Source organism: Arvicola amphibius, chromosome 3 (assembly GCF_903992535.2).
Source record: "Arvicola amphibius chromosome 3, mArvAmp1.2, whole genome shotgun sequence".
NCBI lineage: Eukaryota > Metazoa > Chordata > Mammalia > Rodentia > Cricetidae > Arvicola > Arvicola amphibius.
Window position 1 is genome coordinate 126,327,537 of NC_052049.1, and position 11,277 is coordinate 126,338,813.

The following is an 11,277-nucleotide window of genomic DNA, read 5'->3' on the forward strand; positions in this document are numbered from 1 at the left end:
TGTACATCCCAGCTATTGCTGTGTGTGTGTGTATACATCCCAGCTATTGCTGTGTGTGTGTGTGTATACATCCCAGCTATTGCTCTGTGTGTGTGTGTGTGTGTGTACATCTCAGCTATTGCTCTGTGTGTGTGTATACATCCCAATTATTGCTCTGTGTGTGTGTGTATACATCCCAGCTATTGCTCTGTGTGTGTGTGTGTGTGTGTGTGTGTACATCCCAGCTATTGCTCTGTGTGTGTGTGTGTATACATCCCAGCTATTGCTCTGTGTGTGTGTGTGTGTGTGTGTGTGTGTGTGTGTGAAGCTGGCCACCCTTTGCCTGCAGGTGTCTTAGGGACACATCAAAGGGTTATTAATCCTCACTCTGTGGATGTTGTCACCAAGTGCCTACATTCTGTTCTTTATCTTTTAGCTGCCACATTGTCCCCATCACACGCTTGTTCTCAACTCCAGCAGAAGATGCTCCCTCAAAGAATCTCGCAATGACTTTGTAAGAAATCGACATCTCCTGCCTTCCTTATCTTTTTTGGATCAGTGATTCAGATATTTGGAGCTCACATTTCCTGAACTGCCATTGCTAAGACTCCAAATAAAGTCCTTTGACTTTTTCAGTCTCTGTGTTTGACTCAATTGGTAGTTTCCAGGTCATATCTCCCCCTGCCTTAACCTCCAAATCCTCACTCATCCCAAAATTTCTGTCAACTGTATTTTATATCTTCTTTCCTTTTGCTTTTTCTGGACAGAGGAATAGATCAGGATCCGTTAAAAAAAATAGTTCCAAGGGCTGGAGGTGTAGCTGAGTATAGGGAGCTTGTTCAGCCTGGACACGGCCTCAGGTTGGTCCCCACCATAGCAAGGAAGAGAGACTAAGTCCTATGAGGCACGAGGTACTCATAGGGAGTCTCAGGTGCTTATGGGACTAAGGCAGGAGGATCATGTGAGCGAGGAGTTTGAGACCCCATCTCAGAAGAAAGAGAAAGAGTGGAAACAAACAGGTAAGATGGGTAAGTGGAGGAGTCGCCAAGGTGGGGCTCCTTTTCTTTCCTTTAAAACGCGAACCGGTCAGTTGTTATAAGCCCCCCTGCCTGGGCAGGAAGACCATGCTTCATTCTTTCCTCAGGAAAAGCCTCTCTACTCTCCAGGGGCCACATGACTGTCTGCCCTAGTTTGCGTCATCTTGCTGTGGTGAACACCATGACCAAAAGCAACTTGGGGAAGAAAGGGCTTATCTTTCTTTCTATTTATTAATTTGTTTTTCAAGACAGGGTTTCTCAGTAGCTATAGAGTCAGTCCTGGAATTCACTCTGTAGAGCAAGCTGGCCTTGAATTCAGAGATCCATCTGGCTCCGCCTCCCAAGTGCTGGGATTAAAGGTGTTGTCATCACCTGGCAGGGTTTATTATACTTTACAGGTTAGAGTCCATCATGAAGGGAAGTCAGGAGCTCAAGGCAGGACCCTGGAAACAGGAACTGAGAAGGCCATGGAGGAATGCTGCTAACTGGCTTGCTCCCAATGTTTTTACTGCTCACAGTGGTCTGGGTCCTCCCATATCAACCATCCATAAAGAAAATGCCCCATAGACATAGGCCAGTCTGATGGAGGAAATGCCTTAAATGAGTTTCCCTGATCCTAGGTGACTTAGTATGTGTCAAGTTGGCAAAAGCTAACAGGTATACCTTCCCAAGGTGAAGGGAGGAAGGAAAAGGAAGGGAAGGGACTGGAGGAGAGAGACGGAAACAGAAGCAATGGACAGAGAGATTAGATATAGATAAGCAGACAGACAGGGAAGCAAAAGCAACTGAGTGTGATGGGCTGGGAGACAAGTGGATGAGGTGCTTGCTGTGCAAGCATAAGGGTCTAAGTTCAGAACCCCAGTCCTCACCTGAAAAGGAAAAAGGTAGGTGTGATAGCATCGAGAGCCCAAGTGTGGGAGGTAAAGACCCCCAGGGACTTGCTGGCCAGTCTAGCCAAAACTGAGTTGCAGGTTCATTGAGAGACCCTGTCTCAAAACAAACAACAAAACCAAACCTGGAGATGCATTTGAAGAATACATTAGGTTGTCAGTCTCTGGTCTCCATATATATGTGCCTGAATGGGCAAACACACCTGCATGCATGTGTATACACAGACAGCACACATCACACACACTACACACACACACACACACACACACGAACTGAGTGGCAATAATAATATAAAGGGTTTAGCAGTCACACACTGTGATTTAGGATTAGTAAAGCCATGCTCTTTTCTAGGGCTTGTTGTACATGTCTGGGTTCACTGAGTCTTCAATAACTTGTTCTGCTAGGAGGATTGCCAGGTGGGATGTGTGTGTAGGGGAGCTGATGTGTGATTTAATGGAACGCCTGGAGCTGGTCCCATGGACGCTAACAGGAAAAGAGACACCCTAAGATTTATTTATTTATTTATTTATTTATTTTTATTTTTTAAAAGATTTATTTATTTATTATGTATACAACATTCCTTCCCTGTAAGCTTGCATGCCAGAAGAGGGCACCAGATCTCATTATAGATGGTTGTGAGCCACCATGTGGTTGCTGGGAATTGAACTCAGGACCTCTGGAAGAGCAGTCAGTGCTCTTAACCTCTGAGCCATCTCTCCAACCACCTAAGATTTATTTTATATTTAATTATGATTATGTGTGGGGGGGGGTTATGGGCACGTAAGTGTGGGTGTCCAAGGAGGCCAGAAGAGGGTGTTGGATGCCCTGGAGCTGGAGTTACAGACAGTTATCAGTGCTGGGAACAGACTCTGGCTCTCTGTAAAAGCAGGATTGCTCTAAACCACTGAACCACTTCTCTAGCCCTGAGGTAATTGGCTTTCATTTACAGAGGGTCTAAACACCAAGCCCAGACACAATGGGTGACCTTTAGATTAGTGAGGTTACATATGCTATCTTGAGAACATGTGACCCTTTCCAAACACTTCATTGTCCCCAGAAATCCTTGCCACAACCTCAACAGACAGGTGTGATTATATCCATTTTGGAGATGAAAACATTAATTCTCACATGGCTGCTGTGGGATAATACTCTTGTATACTGTAAAGATTTGTCACTTGTATTGGTTTAATAAAACACTGATTGGCCAGTAGCCAGGCAGGAAGTATAAGCAGGAGAACCAGACTAGAAGAATTCTGGGAAGAGGAAAGGCAGGGAGTCAATCACCAGTCAGAAGCAGAGGAAACAAGATAAGAATGCCTCACTGAGAAAAGGTACCAAACCATATGGCTAAACACAGATAAGAATTATGGGTTAATTTAAGTTGTAAGAGCTAGTTAATAATAAGTCTTAGCTAACAGGCCAAAGAGTTTATAATTAATATAAGCCTCTGTGTGTTTCTTTGGGACTGAATGGCTGCAGGACCAGGTAGGACAGAAAGTTCTGTCTACACATAGCTCAAGTGACTTTCCTGAAACCACACAATTACTCAGTGGTTGAACTAAGATTTGAACCCAAGTCCACCTGGCCCCAAACCCGTTGTTTGTTTCATAAAACAAAATCGTGCCATTATGTCTGCAGTATGTGCTGAAGGGATGTTCTCTTCTCTTTTCTTATAGGGCTCTTGAGGCCCAATCAACCCCAAGGTGCTGTCTGGTCTGGGCTTTCAGGCCTTGCCTATTAGGTGCCAGAACCCTGTCCACTGTGACTCGGCAAGGGCTATGCATGTGACTCAAACTGGTCAGTCAGTTTCTCAGTGAGATCATGGGCACCGGAGAGGGTGGTCCTTCTATGTCCTTCTTTTTTTTTTTGTTTGTTTGTTTTTTGTTTTTCGAGACAGGGTTTCTCTGTAGCTTTGGAGCCTGTCCTGGAACTAGCTCTTGTAGACCAGGCTGGTCTCGAACTCACAGAGATCCGCCTGCCTCTGCCTCCCGAGTGCTGGGATTAAAGGCGTGTGCCACCATCACCCGGCTTATGTCCTTCTTTTTATATTTATTTATTATGTATACAATATTCTGACTTCATGTATGCCTGAAGGCCAGAAGAGGGTGCCAGACCTCATTATAGGTGGTTGTGAGCCACCATGTGGTTGCTGGGAATTGAACTCAGGACCTTTGGAAGAGCAGGCAATGCTCTTAACCACTGAGCCATCTCTCCAGCCCCCTTCTATGTCTTAGTTAGAGGAGTTTCCAGGACCTTGGGATTGGGGGAGATCCCTGTGTTTCTTTCTGGCTATGTGTGGTTTCCTACAGGAGAAAGCGGGCAACAAGGAAGAAAGAATAGGAGGCAGGAATACAAGCCGAACATTTGAGCCAGCAGCTTCCTTTGGTGTGCTAACTTCTGCCCTTGAACTTTTCAAATTTATTTCCATGACTCTTTATTTATGTATTCATTTTTGTTTTATCTAGTTTCAGCTGGATTTCTGCCATCGGCTCCACAAAGAATTCTAACATGATTATATAACGTGTTATAAACATAGGAGGTCGTCCCTGGTGGAAAGGGAAAGGTAGCTGGAATCATGAAAGAATCTTAGGTGGAGCTGAGGACACAGATAAGAGATTTATCAGAAAGACAGGGGTGCACCTGGATCTCTGGAGCCATGACACAAGAACGAGGGTCCTGATAGTGACCAGTGGAGCATTGTATGGGTCCCCTCTCCATTCTTCCATCTCTGGCTTCATTTTCACCATTGACTTCCCTCTTCCCCCCCATCCCCAAGTAAGAACTTAAGAAATTTCTGGAAGGGGCATGGGGAATAGAACCCGGGAGAGTGCTTGCCTGCCATGCACACAACCTTGGCTTCCATCCCCAGCACTCAGTAAACCAGTGTGCCTGAATCTTGATTGCTGGGTGGTAAAAATGAAAGGGTCAGAATTTGGAGGTCATCCTCTGCTACATGAGTTCAAGACTAGCCTTGGGCTCGGGAGCCTGCCTCAAAAACAACCCCAGAAAGTTCTGGAAGGGGCTATGACTGACCAACCATGCCTATTCACTTGCAATTAGAATTGCCCCCTCCAGGGAGGGAGGTAACTTGGGGCTCACTTTTGTGGTTTTGGAGTCTTTGCCATGGAAGTGGTGCTTCACAAGTGAGAATTGTCGACAGAATGTCACTCTCAGTGACACAGCATAAGCTCAAGCATGTAGTCTTTGCTTCCATTCTTTCCCAATGTGGCCTAAACTACCAAGGCCAGGTAGCCTGGTGGGCATACTAGCACCAAAACACCACTCTTGCTAGGCTCTGTGTAGCTGGGTGATATCACATGGTTAAGTTGTGACCAGTGAGATGGGTGGCCTTGTGTGGGGGTTCAGGGTAGACTGCTAAAGCGAGCTAGCTGTGTGGGAAGGGTCCCCCTTGCCTTCTTTGTCTCCCTTCCTTTCCTGTTCTTCCTCTCTGTCTCCTTCCCTATCCTGTCCTCTCTCTCTTATCTTCCCTTCTTCCCCCCTTCTTTCTTTCAACAGGTCTCACTTTGTAGCCCAGGCTGGCTTCTTTACCACTTCCTCTTCCTCTGGTCAATAACGTGGTGAGGGTTCTGGCAGCATTGCGGGCTGTGGAATCGCTGTGGGGGTGCAGACAAGTGCTCACGTGGACAAGTAGGATGATGGAGTCTAGGGTTGGGGGAGGACCCCTCACCAGCTCTAGGTAGACTATCTTTGGACTTCTTTTATGTAAGAGACAATATATTTCTATCTTCTTAAAGCCTGTGATTTGCATTTAAAAAAATCTATCCAAATCTTATTCAGCCAATAAAACTCCTTTCTTAATGATCCTTTTGGTGTGTGTGTGTATGTTAATTTTTCCATAAATATGAAGAAACACTTGCCCTTTCTTATTGCACACTGGTGTCTCACTGTCTGAACAGTAGGTTAAAAGCCTGCAAGGCGAAAGAGCCATTGAGGCCTGATCTCAGCCTAGACAATGGGTTTCTGAGGGAGAGACTGGCTTTGATCTAGGAAAACCTGGTGTTTGAGTATTCTGTCTGGGAACATGCTACATATGTCTGTGAGTTTCCTATTAGCTGAGTGTTCTCCTCAGGTGTCCTCATCAAATAAATGAGAGCTCAACGTCTCCTTGTGCCTGCTGAGCTGATTGTAGTGTCCTGGATGTCTCCCAGGGAGGGAAGTGACTCCTGTAAAGTTCATGGATGACTGGTGTCACATGAGTTTCAAGACTGCCACCTTCATCCCAACCAGGCTCCGGATGGGATTCAAACATCAGAAATTAAGCATCCTGGACCACTAAGCAGGATGTGCCATACAACTGTGAAGTTTCAAAGAAGTCCTGGCCTAGGGCTGGCTTAGTTCACATGGGCATTAAGGGGCTGGTGTCTTTCTTTACATCTATCTAGAAATTGGTTCTTTGGGGCTACAGAATGACCATTAAGGTTCTGGGGCTGGTGCTCAGGTTGCTAGCATCTGTGAAGGGTGACAGGGTGACTTCAAACTCCTTGAGGCTGCTCTTGGGTGCAGGGAATGATAGCAACAGCAACGTGCTGGCTGTAGACCCTGCGGGTCTGGAAGAGCAGCCGATGGGAGAGGGGATGCTAATGGTCAGCGCAGTTCTGCCTGGGAAAGAGCCTGGTTTCCAGGCCATCGTGGGTTCCTGTTGTTCCTCACTACTAACTGCGACCGTCTGTGCTGGTAGGCGCTTTCTGTTTTGTTGTACCTTTGTGTCTGGCTGGCGATCTTGTTCCCATCCTGGTGCCTGGAATTTTTTTTTAATATTTATTTATTTATTATGTATACAATATTCTGTCTGTGTGTATGTCTGCAGGCCAGAAGAGGGCGCTAGACCTCATTACAGATGGTTGTGAGCCACCATGTGGTTGCCGGGGATTGAACTCAGGACCTTTGGAAGAGCAGGCAATGCTCTTAACCACTGAGCCATCTCTCCAGCCCGGTGCCTAGAATTTTTAGCTCCAGTAAATGGACCACTGTAAAAATTGAATCTTGTAAAAATTGAAGGAAGAAGGGCCTAAAATGTACTTGATAATCAAGGTCCTTTCTCTTGTGCAGCTACTTGGATGGGACAGCAAATCCACAAGATGATTCTCTTTTACCTGATGGTGGGTTTTGTGCCATTGCTCCGTTGTCTAAACCAACAGAGGATCATTTCAAAGTATATTGGAACGACCAAACGTTAGATAAACATTCCTCTCAAGCAAAAAGCAAAGAGGAATGAATAATGCATCCACTTCCTTCTGTCTGGAATGTGCATCGGCCCTGGGAACAGTCTGTACTCTGCTAGCTGGACACCAAAACATTACAGAAATAGTCCTTTGCTCCTCCTCTTTGCTGGTGTTACTGGAGAGTCATACTCGCCAAGTCAGGCTTTGGATGTAGCATCTTAGTGTCTGTCACGTGTAGGTGGGGGCATGCTCAGCTGTTGCCCTTAAATGAGCCACTCCTTGGCAATTATGAATGGTTTTAATTCCCAGCCACTCATTTTTACTTTCTGCAGCTTCCTTTAAAAGGAAAGTTCACACTAAACTGATGAACTTCGCTGTTTTGTACAGCGAACAGCGACTTTGGACAATTGTTGGCACTTGCTTTGACTAGAATCAAGGTAATGGTCTGTACCTACTAAAAGCTGCTTCTACCTTCTGCTTCCACAGCCTGATTGAAAAACTGGCTTCATGTATACAGAAACCAAGCTTACCACTTTTTTAAAAAAATTAATTTTTATTTTTTTGAGGCAGATCTTACCATGTAGCTCTAGAGGCCACAGAACTCCACTGTGTAGACCAGACTGGCCTCAAACTCAGAGATCTGAAATACAATTCCAAAATATAGTCTTCTGGAAGTTTGCTGTTCAAGAGTCTTTAAGGACTTACTAACTTGAAGTGGTACAAAGAGAGCTAGAACTTGGTCTAAGTTGGACAGGTTCTTCCTGAGAGTGAAGGGCCAATGCTTCCTGAAGATTCCTACCTGTTGAGCAAGAAAGGAGCCCACATAGAAGAGAGAAAAGGCTTGACTTCAGTTTACTTGGCAGGCATTCTTCTCCCATGTGCCCATGAGAACAAGGAATATTTTTTTTGCTGTTTTTTTCTTAGTTTTTTTAAATTTGTTTTTATTGAGCTATACATTTTTCTCTGTTACCATCCCTTCCTCCTCTCTCCCCTTCTACTCTCTCCCATGACCCCCATGCTCCCAATTTACTCAGGAGATCTTGCCTTTTTCTACTTCCTATGTAGATCCATGTAGGTCTCTCTTAGGGTCTTCTTTGTTTCTAGGTTCTCTGGGTAATGGACTGTAGGCTGGCTTTTCTTTGTTTATATCTAAAAGTCACTTATGAGTGAGTACATATTATATTTGGCTTTCTGGGTCTGGGTGACCTCACTCAATATGTTTTTTCTAGATCCATCCATTTGCCTGTAAATTTCAAGATGTCATTTTTTCTGCTGTGTAGTACACCATTGTGTAAATGTGCCATATTTTCTTTATCCATTCTTCAATTGAGAGACATCTAGATTGTTTCCAGGTTCTGTCTATGACAAACAATACTGCTATGAACATAGCTGAGCACATGTCCTTGTGGTACGATTGAGCATTCTTTGGGTATATATATCCCAAAGTGGTATTACTGGGTTTTGAGGAAGGTTGTTTCCTAATTTTCTGAGAAATCGCCATACTGATATCCAAAGGGGCTGTACCAGTTGCACTCCCACCAGCAATGGAAGAGTATTTCCCTTATCCCACATCCTCTCCAGCATAAGCTGTCATCAGTATTCTTGATCTTGGCCATTATGACAGGTATAAGATGAAATCTTAGAGTTGTTTCGATTTGCATTTTTCTGGTGGCTAAGGATGTTGAACATTTCATTAAGTATCTTTCAGCCATTTTAGATTCATCTGTTGAGAGTTCTCTGTTTAGGTTTGTACTCCATTTTTTTTTATTGGATTATTTGTTCTTTTGATGTCAAGTTTCTTGAGTTCTTTGTATATTTTGGAGATCAGTCCTCTGCCCAATGTGGGGTTGGTGAAAATCTTTTCCCATTCTGTAGGCTGCTGTTTTGTCTTGTTGACCTTGTCCTTTGATTACAGAAGCGTCTCAGTTTCAGGAGGTCCCATTTATTATTTGTTTCTCTCAGTGTCTGTGCTATTGAGGTTCTATTTAGGAAGCGGTCTCCTGTGCCAATGCGTTCAAGTATACGTCCCACTTTCTGAGAGAAAGGAATCTTAAGTGGTCTTCTCATCAACCATGGTAAACCTGCCTTGCTGGTGTGGTGGTTCATTGTGAGTTCAAGGCCAGCCTGGGTTACATAGGAAATTCCAGACCAGCTAGGGCTACAGAGTTCCGGTCTCAAAACAAAACAAAAAACAATAAAAAGTACCCCAAAACAAAACAAACTAAGACCTAACAGCAACAAAAGTGAACTTGGAGAGTCTCATGGCACCAGCAATAATGGCAGTAGTTCGGTCGCCACAGGTTTCCCCTGGAGACAGTAACAGCACAGTGTCTGTTTCTTCTTGATATTTCTCAGAAAAAGGCGAGAATTGTGGTAGAGAGCAAACTCGGGGTGGGGGTCAGCTTTGGCTAGCATAAATCTTGTGACCTCCCAGAAGCCCATGCAATCTCTTTCCCTCTCAGTAGCTAGACACTTGAGTAGTCCAAGTCTGTAGGATTAAACCTCTGGGAACCAAAATTGTGACACATTTGGGAACATTTTTTAACTTTTGCTGCGAAAGCCACACCTTGTGGTATGCATGCCCATCTGTGTCCTCTTCCCTTCAACCCTGCCACGAACAGGGACACCCATTGTCACATATGTTCATTTTTTAAATGTTTCCTATGATGCCTACTTTAATTTGACTAATTTTCTTGTTATGAACACACCTGTCATGTTATGCCAATTAACGCCTCAGTGGTTGTAATCCTTTCTTCTATTTTGTTTTGGAAAAAATGGAAAAATTTTTAAAAGCTAGAATCTTGGAAAGGAAGGAGAAAGTTTTTGGGGGGCTTCAGACTTCTTCTGTATGGGTTAAATACATCGGCACATTCTTCGACATTTTCTTTCAAAGGTGGATCCCATACTCCTCTGTTTCAGTGTAGACCTGGCTTGGTGAGTTGCTACAAACACAGCAAAGTAGGAGTGATATTACCTCAGCGCAGCCTTCGGCGCTCTCTCTCTCTCTCTCTCTCTCTCTCTCTCTCTCTCTCTCTCTCTCTCTCTCTCTCTCTCCTTTTGTCTGGCTGGGAAATGGCTACCATGTTGGGAAGGACACACAGCTGCCCTAGAGGTGAGAATGAGGCCCAGGATCCACAGCTAGGGAAAGCCAGTGGCTACTGCCAACAGCCTCTGAGAAGTCCTGAAGAAAGGCTCAAATGCTTGCCCCAAAGCTCCAGCTAAGCCTGGGGTGACAGAGGCCCCATCATGAAGAGCTCTGGGTTAGAGGCTTACACCCTAGGCTGCTCCTGGTTGGCCACTGATAGAAGACACAGCTGGCAACCAACATTTGTTGTTTTAAAGTCACTAACCTTCTGAATAAGTCGCCACACATTGTGAAGCACCAACCCAGCCTTGTCTGGGAGGAAATGCTGGGTTCCTAGAAGTTCTTCTAGAGATGTGAGGATGCTTGTTCCCAGAGGAAGCCTCCAGAAAACTCTCCTTCGTGTCTCTTCTACCTACGCTGAACCTCAGGCTCACTCTGTGATGCTGTGAGCATATGCCACTTCAGGAGTGACCTCCACAGCAGAGGAGCTGGCTGGGAGGTCTGAGGCTTGAGTTTGGGTCAGGGCAGCTGCCAAGGATGGGATCTGACCATCTCCAATGCCCTGGCAATCCAGACTCCCTTCCTGGGCAGGAATATGGGGTAGCAGCAAACAAAGGGGATGGTTTTAAAATCACACACTTGGATGGCCCTTCCCTTTGTTCTAGCATCATCAGAGAGGACCACATGACTGTCTTTCTTTGTGAAGCTCATGCCACAGTTATTCCTGGCTGACGTCATTGCAGGCTCGAGGCCATTAGTGATGCAAAACAGCCCTCCCTAGCTTGGCTTTATCAGCAAGTGTGTGGCTGGTAGGGCAGCGGTCGCTCCCTCAGGGAGTGTGGCAGCTCTTCATGATAAGTGCTCATTTTTCTGCTTAAAAAAAAGGCTGCTTTAAATTTGTTGGAAATGATTCCAATGTTATCGGAATCGTGGGTCACGTAGTTTTGTAAGGACAATTGTCATGGCCGCATGTGACCCATAGCCTGATAAACGTTAAGAGAAGGGTAAGGAGGACTCAGGTCTTTGTGTTTGCAAGCTTGGTGACAGCCGTGTAGTGGCAGACTTTACAAACCATCCAATTTACCTGTTTGTCTTCTTGCTT